This window comes from Panthera pardus, unplaced genomic scaffold (assembly GCF_024362965.1).
Source record: "Panthera pardus isolate Hobbes unplaced genomic scaffold, ASM2436296v1 HiC_scaffold_13, whole genome shotgun sequence".
Lineage (NCBI taxonomy): Eukaryota > Metazoa > Chordata > Mammalia > Carnivora > Felidae > Panthera > Panthera pardus.
The window spans coordinates 88,551,748-88,566,030 of record NW_026526688.1 but is presented as its reverse complement, the minus strand read 5'-3'; the positions used below and the strand labels follow the sequence as shown (position 1 = coordinate 88,566,030).

The following is a 14,283-nucleotide window of genomic DNA, read 5'->3' as shown; positions in this document are numbered from 1 at the left end:
AATTGTTAGGTTTTCTTGAGATAGATCCCTTAATTATGATAAAATGCCCTTCTTCATCACTTGTTACAGTATTTCTTTTAAAATCTAGTTTGTCTGATATAAATATGGCTACTCTGGCTTTCTTTTGACCTCCATTAGTATGATAGATGGTTCCCCAACCCCTTGCAATCTTCAGGTGTGCTGACATTTAAAATGAGTCTCTTGGGGCGCCTGGGTGGCTCGGTCGGTTAAGCGTCCGACTTCGGCTCGGGTCATGATCTCGCGGTCCGTGAGTTCGAGCCCCACGTCAGGCTCTGTGCTGACAGCTCAGAGCCTGGAGCCTGTTTCAGATTCTGTGTCTCCCTCTCTCTCTCTGCCCCTCCCCTGTTCATGCTCTGTCTCTCTCTGTCTCAAAAATAAATAAACGTTAAAAAAAAAATTTAAAAAAAAAAAATAAATAAATAAAATAAAATGAGTCTCTTGTAGGCAGGATATAGGCGGATTTGTTTTTTATCCGTTTTGATACCTTATGTCTTTTGATTGGGGCATTTACTCCATTAAATTTTTTTTTTTTACATTTATTTATTTTTGAAAGACAGAGACAGAGCGTGAGCAGGAGAGGGGCGGAGAGCAAGGGAGACACAGAATTTGAAGCAGGCTCCAGGCTCTGAGCTGTCAGCACAGAGCCCAATGCAGGACTCCATCCCACGAACCGTGAGATCATGACCTGAGCCGAAGTCGGATGCTTAACTGACTGAGCCACCCAGGTGCCCTGCATTTAGTCCATTTATATTGAGAGTGATTATTGAAAGATGCCATTGTGCTATCTGTGCATTGGTGATTCTGGTGATGTTCTCTGGTCTGCTGCTTTAGTCTTTTTTTTTTTTTCCTGCACTACAGAATCCCCCTTAAAATTTCTTACAGGGCTGGTTTAGTGGTCACAAATTGTGTTAGGTTTTCTTGTTGTTGTTGTTGTTGTTGTTGTTGTTGTTGTTTTTCCCCTTCTGGGAAAATCTTTATCTCTCCTTCTATTCTGAATATAGCCTTGCTGGATTAAGGATTCTTGGCTGCATATTTTTCCTATTCAGCACATTGAATATTCCCTGCCACTCTCTTCTGGCCTGACAAGTTTCAGTGGACAGATCAGCTACTAACCTTATGTGTCTACCTTGTTACTTTGTAGGTTAAGTACCTTTTGTCCCTAGCTGCTTTCAGAATTCTCTTTATACTTTTATTTTGCAAGTTTCACTATGATACATTATGGTGTCAGTCTGGTTGTTGTTGTTGTTGTTGTTGTTGTTGTGGCTGTTTTCCCCAAGGAATTCTCTGTGATTCTTGGACTTGAATGACTGTTTTCTTTGCCAAATTAGGGAAGTCAGCTATCATTTGTTCAAATAAGACTTCTGCCCCATTTTCTTGCTCTTCTTCTTCTGGGAATCTTGTGATATGGATATTGTTTCATTTCATAGAAGCACTTAGTTCTCTAAGCATCCCTTCAGGATTTAGCAATTCTCTTTCCCTCTTTTTTTTTTTTTTCAGTTACATTATTTTCCATAATTTTATCTTCTAATTCACCTATTCTTTCTGCTGATTATTAAATCTTCACTGTCATTGTATCTAGTTCATTTTGCATCTCAGCTATAGCATTTTTTTAATTCATCCTGACTAGTTCTTCAGTGTTTGATCTCTGCAGCAAGGGTTTCTCCGGTGTCTTCTGTGCTTTTTTCAAGCCCAGCTGGTAGTCTTATGACTATTATTCTAAATTCTTGTTCATATATATTGCTTATATCTGCTTTGAACAAGTCCTTGCCTGTGATTTCAAGAAGAAATCTTCTTGACATTTCTTTTGGGGAGAATTCCTCCATCTTGTCATTTTGGTTAAGTTTCTGTCTTTTGCATGGTTTAAAAGCTTATTATGTTTCTTGCACCTGAGAGTACTGCTATATTAAAAAGTGATCATACACTGTCCAGGGCCTGGCACTCCAGGGAGTGTTTCTTGTGTGTGCTTTGTCGCAATCTGCTGTTGTGTTTTGGTTGCTCCATCCCACTGGTCAGTCCGCTGCAGAGCTCCTCCTTGGTTGCAGTGGTGGAGTGTTTGAGCTTTTAACTAAGTGTGCTTTGATTTGTTTTTTGAGGTAACCCTGGGGGAAGAGAGGAGGGAGTGAAGCCTGATCCCAAAAGAAGAGAAAAAGGAAAGGGGAAAAATAAATAAAAAGAGAATCAAAAAAACAAAAACAAACCCAAAACTATAAGGCTGATTTCAACGATTGAGAAAGGAAAAAAAATAGGAAAAAAAGCCAGAGAAAAGAAAAAAGAAGGAAAAAGAAAATAATAAAAAAGTCTTATCAACAAGAAAAAAAGGAGAGAGAGAAAAGGAAATGAAAAACAAAATAAAACAATAAAAGAACAATGAGCTCAATTCCAAAAGAAAAAAAAAAGGAGAAAAAAAGAAAAAGAGAGTTTCCTATTGGTTCCTGGGTGTTGGTTGTGCTGGTCTTCTGGAAGAGAGGCAGGCTGTGTGGGTTCAGAGTCAGTCTTGCCCCTGTAAACCAGCAGTTGCAGGCAAGGGGGAGGGGGGGTGAGAGGCGGGAGGGCAGGGTTTAGTGTTAGCTGGTTCTGCCTTCACCAGGGGCTGCTATGTTGCTCTCTGAAGTCCCACCATGGTGGTGGTGGTGGGGAAAATAGCACCACCCCAATATCTCATCCCTGGTCCAGGGATCACAACTCCTGCTGTTCAGGCAGCCCTCACAGAATAGCAGGGGGAGTCAGCTCATCCTGCACCAAACCTCTCCTGCATTTTTTCTTTGGTGCGCAGCAGGGATTCAAAACCTGAAGTCTTAAAAGACACGGCACAGCACAGATCTTCTCCCCTTCTCCAACCTGCTGGTGAAAGGCATTTGGCTGGCACCCGCAGGGTCTTTTGTCCTTGACGAGGCAATAAACCGTCTTCCAAAAGTACTCCAGGAAGGGGATCATTCTTTCCCAGTGTGCCCCGGAGATCGCTACAGCACAGTCCACACTCCAATGCCAACTCCCACCTCCCCAGGAGTGCCTGCCATGGCTCTGCTCTGGTGAAAGTATCGTGCTTCCAAAACCTCAGTTGCAGCTCAAAAAGCTGTTTGCAAAAAAAGAACTGGGACACTCAGTACTTTTTACTCTCCAGTCCATGGTACAGAAAGGTTTTTCTCTTGTGCTAAATTGATGCCACACTACCTCAATCCCTTTCTCTTTCTCTCCTTTTATTCTCTTCACAGAAAGGGTTCCCTCCTCTCAGTGGCTCTGGTGTTCCCTCCCTCCCCAGTTTACATTCACCCACCTCAAACCTGCCATGCTGTCTCCTTCCAACTGTGGAGAACTTTCTGCCATTTGTAGACAGATTTCTTGGGTCTTCAGAGTGATCTGACCTCAATACAGCTGTGTTGAGGGACGAGGAAAGGCTAGAGTCCCCCTACTTCTTCACCATCTTGACTCATCCTCCCAGAACTGATTTTTTATACTTTGATATTGTCAGGATTTTTAAAAAATCAAGTTTATACATAAACTATGAGAGAAGCTGAGAGGTGTTTTTTGTCCTTTCACAAGCCATTGTAGGGATTCTCAACTCTTGGTGACATGGAAACCTATTGGTAGTCTATTATACAGAAATGAAGCATGAACAGAATCACACTTTTAACATGAAAATTCTGGTATGTTAAAAATACACTGCAATATGGGTAGAGACAAGGACGGAGAACAGAAAAGTCACTTGGGAAACTATTGCAATAATCCAAATGAAAAATTATGGTGGCTCGGGTCAAAGATTTAGTCCTCAACAGTTAGAAAAGAGTTCCCACTAATTTTAGAAATTTTCTAAAACATCTGTAGATGGACCATGTGTGGAGGCAGTGGAATAAACATATTAGAAGCTCGGCTTTGAGTATAGTCAATTAGATACGTGTGTTAAGACATTCCAGGTGAAGATGTCAAAGGGGTAACTGTCTATATGAAGCTGGATTGCAGGGGAAAGAAGATTGCAGGTATATAATTGGGAAGCATTAACATATAAATGACATTTAAAGGTCACCAAGGGAATTAGCATAAATAGAAAAGAAAAGAAATCCAGATACTGATCCCCCGTAAGCCCAGTGTGACTGAGAGTCAAGGAGGAAGCAGTTAAGGTGCATGAAAGAATTATATTTTTAGAAAGAAAAAAAAACCAACAGAGAGTATAATTTCCTCAAAGCTACAAATACATCAAATGATGATAGTAGATCAAATAAAATAAAACAGAGAAATAACCATGGAAATCTGTTATTGGGATTTATTGGTGACCTTGAGAAGAGCCCATTTTGGTTGAGTGTTGGCAACGAAAACCTGTAGGTGGAGGTTCAGTAAAGAATGGGAAAATTTAAATTGGAAAAAGTGAGTATAGACAAGGAGATAAGCGGAGCAGTCCTGGAAGGGATGTAAAGTTACGAAAGGTGTTTTTATCGTTGTTGTTATTTGTTTGTTTGTACGAAAGAAGTTCATGTCTATGTACTTAGGGAAGATTCCAGTAGAGAGGGAAAACTTGGTGACAAGAGAAAGGGAAAATTGCTGAGCAAAGACATTGTCTGTGATAGATGATGTGATCTAGTTCACAAGGTGAGAGGGTGAAGATGTGTGGCAGAGAAGGACAATATACAAGTTCAGATGCAGGTGGATTATTGGAAGTAGGGTGGGGGCTTGTGGAAAGTCTCTTCTGATTGTCCCTATCTTCTCAGTGAACTAGGTGGCGAGGTCATTAACTGAGGTAGTAGGGAGTGGAAAAGAAGGGATGAAATACTTGTGGGGAAACTTCTGAGTATAAATGGAATAGTGAAATGTAATATTATTGTCAAGCAACTTGAAAGCACATAATCAAGGTTTATGATTAGGAATTTTAATTGAGAGCAGGCTATGGGTGTGGGGGTGTGGGGGGATGCATGGTTACGTGTGTGTTCTAGCCACATGTGGTGTACAAGTGTATATGTGGAATAACAAAAGGTTAGCAAGTCTTTCCATAATATAATGATGAAATCAGAGAAGGTTGAGAAGTTTGGAATTATAAGCTAGTAAAAGAGAATGAGGTCACGCTAGGTGTGAGGTACAGAAAAAATGTTAGGACCAATGTTTTGTAAGTGTTCTGGGTTGAACTGTGTCCCCCAAAAGATACATTCAAGACCTAACCCCTGGTATCCATGAATGTGACCACATTTGGAAATAGTCTCTGCAGATGTAATCAAATTAACATGCGGTCATGCTAGATTAGGGTGGCCATAATGTAATAACTGGTGACCTTATACGAAAAGGAAATCTGAAACAGACACAGAGGTAAGAGAGCCATGTGAAGACACAGGTGGAGAATGGCACTATGCTGCCACAAACTAAAAAGCACCAAGAAGCCTAGAAACCACCAAATCTAAAAAAAGGCAAGGAAGGATACCTCTGCATGGCCCTGCTGACCCTTGATTATGGACTTCTTAACTCTTGATTATGGTCTCCAGAATTGTGACAGAATAAATGCCTGTTGTTTGAAACCGCACAGTTCATGATACGTTGTTATATAGCAGCCCTGGTGAACTGACACAGTAAGTCAGAGCAACATCAAAGTTGTAGCTGAACCAGAGATATTTAGCCATGGAGACAGGAAGTGATGGCTGGACCGCTCAGGATGGAGTGCTTATCTATGGCAGAGTGGTAGATGGAATGTGAAGATCATCGGATAAGAGAACTTCAAGAAACTGAGATGCCAGGGAATTGCAAGGATTATCTCTGTGGATGTTAAAATCATCAAAAACGAAGCCAATAGTGACATTAAAGAGAGTGATGCAAATGTGGAAGTCCAAATATGACACTAACACTGGAAACTGATTTTAGGGTTTTAGATGACAACAAAAAAGAGGGAAATGGGTAGAATCCTCTGATGACGTAAGATTTAAAGCTGATATTATTTTGTACATTTAAAAGCATCATTTAATTGGTAACAATATGTATTCTTCAAACTGAATTTGTGTGTAGCCTTATATTTGACATTTATCCATATAAATATATGTTCACCAATTTCTGCCATGTAGTAGTCCATTGAAAGCTACACCAGATTATTTATCAATTCCCCTGTTAATAGATGTCTGTTTTTTTCTAGTTCTTAATATTAAAAGCAAAACTCTCTTTCATTGTTTTTTTTTGTTTTTATCTTACTGCACCTATAATTTTGTGCCCATTATTTTATTATTTATTTATTTATTTATCTATCTATTTAGAGAAAAAAAGAAAGGCTTTAGTCAAAATCTTTACAATAAAATAATTATAATTATAAATGGAATGGAAATGAATAGTTTTCCAAGCAAATCGAATACAGAAATATGCCATCTTTTAGAGTAAAATGCCAGTTTAACATTCTTAAACAGCTGTGTGAGACAATGGCTCTGCTTTGTGCAAAACATGATAAGCAAAATTAAGAAAAAACTCTGCAAAATTCTTTAGTTACTCAAGGAAATTGCCAGAAAAGAAAATAGTACAAGAAAAAAAAAAAAAAGGAGTACATTCTAGTATTTGATTTGTATACAGAGGCTAGCATGACCAGCACTGATGTAAGCCTCATACCTGCTAAATAAATCCTTGGGTAGTTTCAGTTTGAAGTTAATAGCTGAAGTCCTAGAAACTGTGCTTTTCTGCAGCCACATGGCCAAAAAGGTAGATGCTATCATAAAGGTGCCCTACAAAATCTTCACTAATGTGTTGAGCAGCACGACAGATATTTCAAATAAATTCTTTTTGACATTTTATTCTTTACATGAGGTCTAGTGAGGTCAAGGCAAAGAATCAATGAGCAGCACAGTATGTAGACAACATCAGGACTGAGGCCGAGTTCTCGCATTAAATCGGGGTTACAAACACAGAATCTATGTGAGAACTTTGTTATGAGACTTTCAAGATACTCCTCATGCTTTTCAGAGGCGTTGATATGACGAAATAATTCTCTTGGTGCATTGGGCAAGAATTGATTTCTAAAATTATGCAACATTACAAGGTCATCCAAGACATCTCTTTTTTTCATCAAGATAGAATCTCCTTTTTTAGTATTCTTGTACAGAAGATAAACTTTGCTATTTCCCTTGGTGACTCATCTAGGATACCCTTGGACATAAAGTAGTTTATTCCCTCCTCTGGGTTGGCATTAAAGGTGAGGCTACCTTCATCCAGCCGCATATACAATTTTCTGAAAGAAAATCCTGGGGGAGGGTTCTTACTATACATGGAACAGTGACCCCAAGTGGATTGACACAACTCTCGCCAGAGAAGTTCATCATTTGCAAGGTCCTGCCAAACGCATGACCCTAGGCAGAAGTCTGTTGCATTCAGGTAGGACAAGAGGGTAAAGCTTAGCTCGGGGCCAACATTTCCAGATTAATGAATTTTTCCTGATCTTTAGCTTCCTGTGCCTTCAAAGGATGATATATATCAATGCCTCCTTGGACTTGTTTACGACGACTGGTGTTAGACGTCCATCCTGCTCTGCTGTCTGCTGAAGTAGCTGGGCTCTCTATGGCCTTCCTGCTGTAGCTGCTGGTGTCCTGCCACTCTCCACAGCCCCTCACCAATCTGCAAGTTGTTAGAAACAAGCTCACTTGACTCTGGAGGTGGGGAAGGTGGGGGGGGGGGGGGGCAAGCATGGAATCTGTGGGTCAGGCTATCAGGAGAGACAGGCTGGAACTCTCTGGAATGGGCTGAAACTGCCCTCCGCAAGCAAAATTTCTTCTTCTGGGCCTGCCATTATTTTAAAATTGTTTCTCCTGTCTTTCTTGGCTGACCCGTCCTTTCTGAATTTTTTTTTTCTCTTTTATTAGCCTTTGCAAAAACCTGGCTTTTTTCTTTTTAATATATATTCTTTGTTTTTTCTTTGTTTCCTAGAAGTGATAATTTATTATTTTTTTTATTTTATTGTATTTATTTGCATATTTCTAGACGTTGTGGGAGCACTATTATGGATATTATTTCACTGTTTGATGTAGAATAAACACGTCGTTTATTCTGATTTTTCTCAATTAAAAAAAAATCACTAGAGATTTTAAATTTCTATGGTTTTTGCTACATTTCACAAGTATAGATATCCTCTCCATTCAGTTATTAATATTTTATAATTTCCAGTGAGTTATTCTTTGAATTCAGTTTTAACTAATAACATGGAGAATGTTACATACGCTTTCAGTTGTATGTTGTTTTGTTTCTTGCATGCCCCTTTTTTCTTCTAAGCTTTAGGTCTCTTTTGTTGAGATTCATCTTCTACTAATTCCTTCAACAGTGTTAAAGCCTCTTATGCTTTTGTATGCAAACATTTTTATTTTCTAGTCAGTCCTGAATCACAGACATTCAGGTAGAAGTATACAGTGTCTGCCTGATAAATTATTTTTTGCCATTAATGACTCCCTTTATCTGTATAAAAGTATATTAATTGTATATTAACATTATTATATGTGTAATACTTGGCTGATCCCTTCCCATTTCTTGAATTTTAAACTTTCTTCATCATTATATTTTAGGTATGATTCTTTTAAATAAAATTTGTTACTTTATCAGACCTAACATTCTCTGTATTTAAAGAGGCAGATTTATATTTGGACATATTTCAATTTGTTTTGTTTTGTGGATCTACTCATCATGTTTTCTTTGTTCTTTTTACTTTATTGACTTCTTTAAAACTGATACACATTTATCTATTTTCTTTTCCCCATTATAATTTCAGTTGTTATTTGTATTCCAAATTTTGTGTATGTGTACCTGACACTTTTTACCTCTTTCTAGAAATAGATCATCCTTCATTGTACAACTCAATGAGTTTTCACAAAGTGAGCATGTCCTTATAACCAGCCTCCAGATTAAGAAGCCAAAGATTCCAAACATTCCAGAAAATCCTCGGTGCTTCCTGCCAGTCACTATCTGTAGTTGCTTAGCTTTCTGTGTGGCATGTTAACCTAATTCCTTAGATTCATCCCCCAGTTAACAAATTCTCTGTTTAGCTCCAACTAATCTCTTTAGTCTTTCCGTTGAGTTTTCAGTTCCATTATTGTACACATGCTATTCACAAGTTCTATTTTATTTTTTCACATTTGTTCTTTTCTTCCTTTATTAGCTCTTCGGTTGTTTTAAGTCAATTAGCTCTTCGATAGTGTATATTTAATGGTATCCTTATTATTCTCCTATTTTAGCTTTTAACTTCAATTTCCGTTTCTTGCAACTACTAACACCCTCATGGAGGCTCCCTTATCATGTTTTAAAATTGAGTTTTATGAGTTAATTTTCATCAACCTTTTTTTTTTTCACATCTCATCATATTCTTTCAGTTTCCTTGTTTCTGACAAGGTTATATAGATTTCAGTATTCTAGGGGAAATTGTAGGTGAATATTATCAATTTGAAAGCTGGGTTTAGACCTGTTTGGCCCCAAGCCTTTGATTTTTCCTAGCTGCCTTTATACCTTTTTACTCAAGACTGTAGACAGAACAGAAATTTTATGGCCACATCTTTGTTTGTGTATAGAGTTTTTCTAGTTCACTTTTAATGGATGGAGAATATCTATGAAAAGATTTTCAAGCAGTATTTTACACAGCCTGAGGCCATTTTTTTTTGTCTTCCTGTGTAGATTAGAAGGCTAGGCTTCAGCCTCTAAAGCCTAAATATACGGTAAAAATCTCTATGGGCTATAAGGCCATCAACACACCATGTTAATTTTTATTGTTCTCTGTACTCCTGAATCTTTCCTTTCATTCCTTTGTGTTTGACTAGATATTATTTTTTTAGAGTGTTATTGTACATATAATCTCATCTTAGTAGCAGATAGGAAATTCTCTGAGTCAGCTTAGGGCATCGTGTTTTTAATAAAAGAAAGGAGTATAAACACTCGACTAACTTTTCCTATTAAAGACAGTAGGCGGCTGGACTCATCTGTGTCTCCTTTACTGTGCTTAATCCTCATGACCCCTATTCTCTTTTGCACATTTCTCACTAGCCTCTGTTGTTACTCCCCAAACAACCAGAGACCTAATCTCCTCACTCATATGCGGCAGTTCTTCCATTTCACTCCAAACACCAAAACTCTTTCCTGAACTTCAGTTTCATCAAATGTAATTCCCAGGAATAATTTCTCTAATTATAGACTTAGGAAAATCAATTTACCACTCTATTTTTAAAAATTAGTTTTTAACCGTTGATTTTTCAATAGCATGTTGTAGAAAAGACACTCTCATTGTTAGAGAAAACAAAAACAAAAAGCCCATGGGGCGCCTGGGTGGCTCAGTCGGTTCAGCGACCAACCTCGGCTCAGGTCATGATCTCATGGTTTGTGAGTTCGAGCCCCGCGTCGAGTCTGTGCTGACAGCTCAGAGCCTGGAACCTGCTTCTGATGCTGTGTCTCCCTCTCTCTCTGCCCCTCCCCCACTCATGCTCTCTCTCTGTCTCAGAAATAAACATAAAAATTAAACAACAACAACAACAACAACAACAACAAAAGCCCACAAAAGACCTAACATGCTCTATAAGATTTATAACTCCAAGGTAAGAAAGGACTGGAAAATCATGCACACAAAACTGTAAGGAGACATAAAACTATCATGAAAACCATGGTTATGCCACAATCCTTGATTAGCTGGAATAGCAGTTTGGTATACATCTTATACGATATGTAAAGCCATTAGTCAGCAGAGTAAAATCATTCCAATACTGATTAGAATGATTCAGTTTGATGCAAATTGAAATCATCCGATTTGCTGATTTCAGATTTTCGTATTTACTTTCTTTTGCTCATATGTTCTCTAGAGTCAAAGAGTTTTCCTATATGATTTCTTCAAGCTATTTGGTTTAATGTTTCAAAACTATGATCATTAAAAGTGAGGCTTTTTGTCGCACAACATTGTGAATGTACTCAATGCCACTGAATTGTGCACCTCTGAAGGTTAGTTTTATGTTATGTGAATTTCACCATAATAAAAAAAAAAAGTGGGATTTTTCTCACCACCAATGTTGACAGAGTAGAAACAATTAATTTCTACTTATGCACTGAATTCACTCCTGACTTAGTCCTTGCTTAAGTTCACACTTAAGCAAGAGGTGGAAATAAGACCTCTGAGAGACTGTGTCTGGCATCCCCTCATTTTTGCGCCCAATTTCCCATTAATATGTACATTCTATTAATATGCACATTAATATGTACGCTACTACCTGATTTTCACCTGTGCAATTCCGGGAACAGCTCTAATGACAGTTTCCCTGTTTGACAAGTACCTTAAGCTTTCTGCAGTATTAAAAGTGGAGATAAAAAAACTTCCTCTTGGGGCACATATTCATGTCGGTTAAGCGTCTGACTCTTGATTTCAGCTCAGGTCATGATCTCCAGGTTCGTGAGTTCAGGCCCCACATGAAGCTCTGTGTGCAGTGTAGAGCCTGCTTAAGATTCTCTCCCCCTTGCTCTCATGCTCTCTCTCTCTCTCTCAAAAAAAAATTAAATGAATGAATGAATAAATAAATAAACCTCTGAATACTCTAAGAAAATTCAATTAATATAAACTCCATTAAACAAAGACCATATTAGCTATTCCACAAATATATTAATTGGATGAATTAATGAATCAAAAAGTGTATTTTACTTACATATTTGGCATCTGTATTTTTATTCAGGACATCAAAAATGTTATCTTTCCTATATTTCTAAGATAATGTTAAGACACTACTTACATATTTTTTCTATGGTTTGTATATGCAACAGATAAATATTGTGTTATGAAATAGTCTGTTCGTTCTTCCTTGCTTCTGCCAGTAATCCTGAACTGAGATGCAGCCAAATTACTATTATTACTTCTCAGATGTATAAAAGCTCTCTTTAGACCAACGTCAATGTTTTTTATTCTAACATTACTTTTTTAAAAGGGAAATTACTACTACCAAACTCACAGTTAAGGAAGGAAGAAATGTTGTAATCAGCTATGGGCATTACATTAAATAGTGAGTAATAATACTGTTTATTTGAAAAGAAACTATTTGCACCTGCATGCTTTCATTTGGCTGTATATAGATATCTTTTTAAAATTATGCGATGATTATAATATTTGCTGTATTCATAAAATATCCCACTTTTTGCAATTATAAAAGAGTCTAAGGTATTTATTAATTCAGCTACACTTAGAATCAAATATTTTGTGCAACGTCATGACTTAGAAGATTTTCCCCAACTTCTGACCAACACTATGTGATTGTCAAGATAATGAAATTATAGCTCTACTCTCTTTTTCACGGGATTTTAAGTTAATATCAGTTTGTTTTGCCCTATTATTTTTATTGTGAAAGTTTAGCTTTATCATCAACTTATTTTACTTTTCCACTTCTTAGCCATTACTGGAACATAGTACATTTTATTATATATCTTTATAAATATAAAATAAGATATTATGTATCTTTATTAAATTGTCATTGTCATTTTAATCAATCTCCCCCTTCTGCTAGTTTTATGCTCTAAGTTGATTCAAACATTCTGACTTTCAAGCCATTCTATTTTTCTACTACTTTTCTGAATAAATTATTTGTACCTGTATTCTCTTCTTCCCCTGGGTCACTGCAATTAATTAAAAGAAAAGCAGACATGCTTTTAAGTATTCTTTCTTTAATTCAATCTATCTTGGCTAGAGGATATTTGGAGGCTGACAATTTGGGTCCAAGTTTCTGTAAAACAGTGAGTAAAGCTGGGCTCAGTCACCATAGCAACACCAAGAGAGAAGCATCCCCTCAGGAAGCGTGGCTCTAATTTTTCACTCCAGAAATTGGTTTATCCTCATACCATCAACTACCTTGACCAAGTCTTTGTAGAAACTCACTTTACTGTTGACACATTAAACAGTGAATTCAGGATGACAATTGTTTAGAAGAATATAAATGCAAATATCATTTCACAATTTGGAATAAGGAAAAAATATAAGAAAAAAAGAAAAACATTAAAAATCAGTATCGCTCTATTTTGGGGAGTCTTTATTTCCTCTTCACAGATATTCAGAAAAAAATTACTGTCACTGAACTATTTTACCCTGGATCTTCTACTCATTTAGGATCTCCTACTCGTTTAAAATTCCACAAAATGGGGCACCTGGATGGCTCAGTCAGTTAAGTGTCCAACTCTTGATTTCTGCTCAGGTCATGAGGTCACAGTTCATAGGATTGGCCTTGCGTGCGGTTCCCTGCTAACAGTGCAAGGCCTACTTGAGATTCCCTTTCTCCCTCTCTATTTGCCCTTACCCCACTTGTGTGTGTGTGTGTGTGTGTGTGTGTGTGTGTACATGTGCATGCATTCTCTGTCAAAAATAAAGTTTAAAAATACAACATTTAAAAATATAATAACACAAAATGCTGCATTTTTTTACCATTTTGCATGTAAATTAAGCAGAATTCTTCCCTATTGTACAAATGTACTATAAAGATATATGTTTACCTCATATCTCCGATGTTTCAATAGAATTTACCTTCTCTGTGACTTTGTAAGTGTCACCTTGGCAAACTTATGCCAACTGAGTTATTTTTATCAACAAGGGAGGATTTGTTTAGACATATAAATGGTCTTAAAAACATTAGTATAAAGTTACATTAATGTGAATTCAGGGAATAAGAATGGGTTCAAATTCTAGCTTCAGCATTTAGTACTTGCATGAGTTTTCCCAAATTATTTGACTTTCCTAAATCTAAGTTCCCTCTGACTTCATGGGATGCCATCTGTTGTGCAGTTCAGAGCCCAGGAAGTCATATACGTGAGCCAAAGAAACTTTTCTGTTATTCTCTTGAATGTGACTGGTAATACCTCGTGATTGTGTCTTTTTTGTGGTGGAAATGGATGGCTAACTTATGTAATTTATGTATTTAGAAAAATGTCTTGAACCCCGTACCTTCCCAATGATTATGGAATATTAGTGTTATTAGCTTTTATCCCTCATCTACTTTTGCTGCACAACTACTTTGAAAATACTTTAAACTCTATTATCCAATATTTCATAAGCTCTGATTAATCCATTACCTGCTGCCATTTATTTTATCTACCCTGTGTCAGAAGTAGCATCAAAATCTGTTATGCAACCCGTACAAAATAAAACAAATTAGAAATCTGAGACATAACATTTACCCAGTAGTTTGTGAAAAATACTTTACTTTTGTGAGGAATAATTAACCATATTGCGATATCTGTGATCTATAAACCTATGATTATTCACATGTTAACTTCATCTGACAATATCACTTCCAGTAATACTGTATAGCTTCAATACCCTCTAGAACAGAT

The 14,283-nt window shown here is 37.1% G+C and overlaps 1 pseudogene; it reads right to left on the bottom strand.

Annotated features, from left to right (window-relative positions):
- Positions 1–6,272: 6,272 nt before the first annotated feature.
- LOC109246754 (F-box only protein 8-like) overlaps positions 6,273–14,283 on the bottom strand; it is a 105,239-nt pseudogene continuing 97,228 nt past the window's right edge.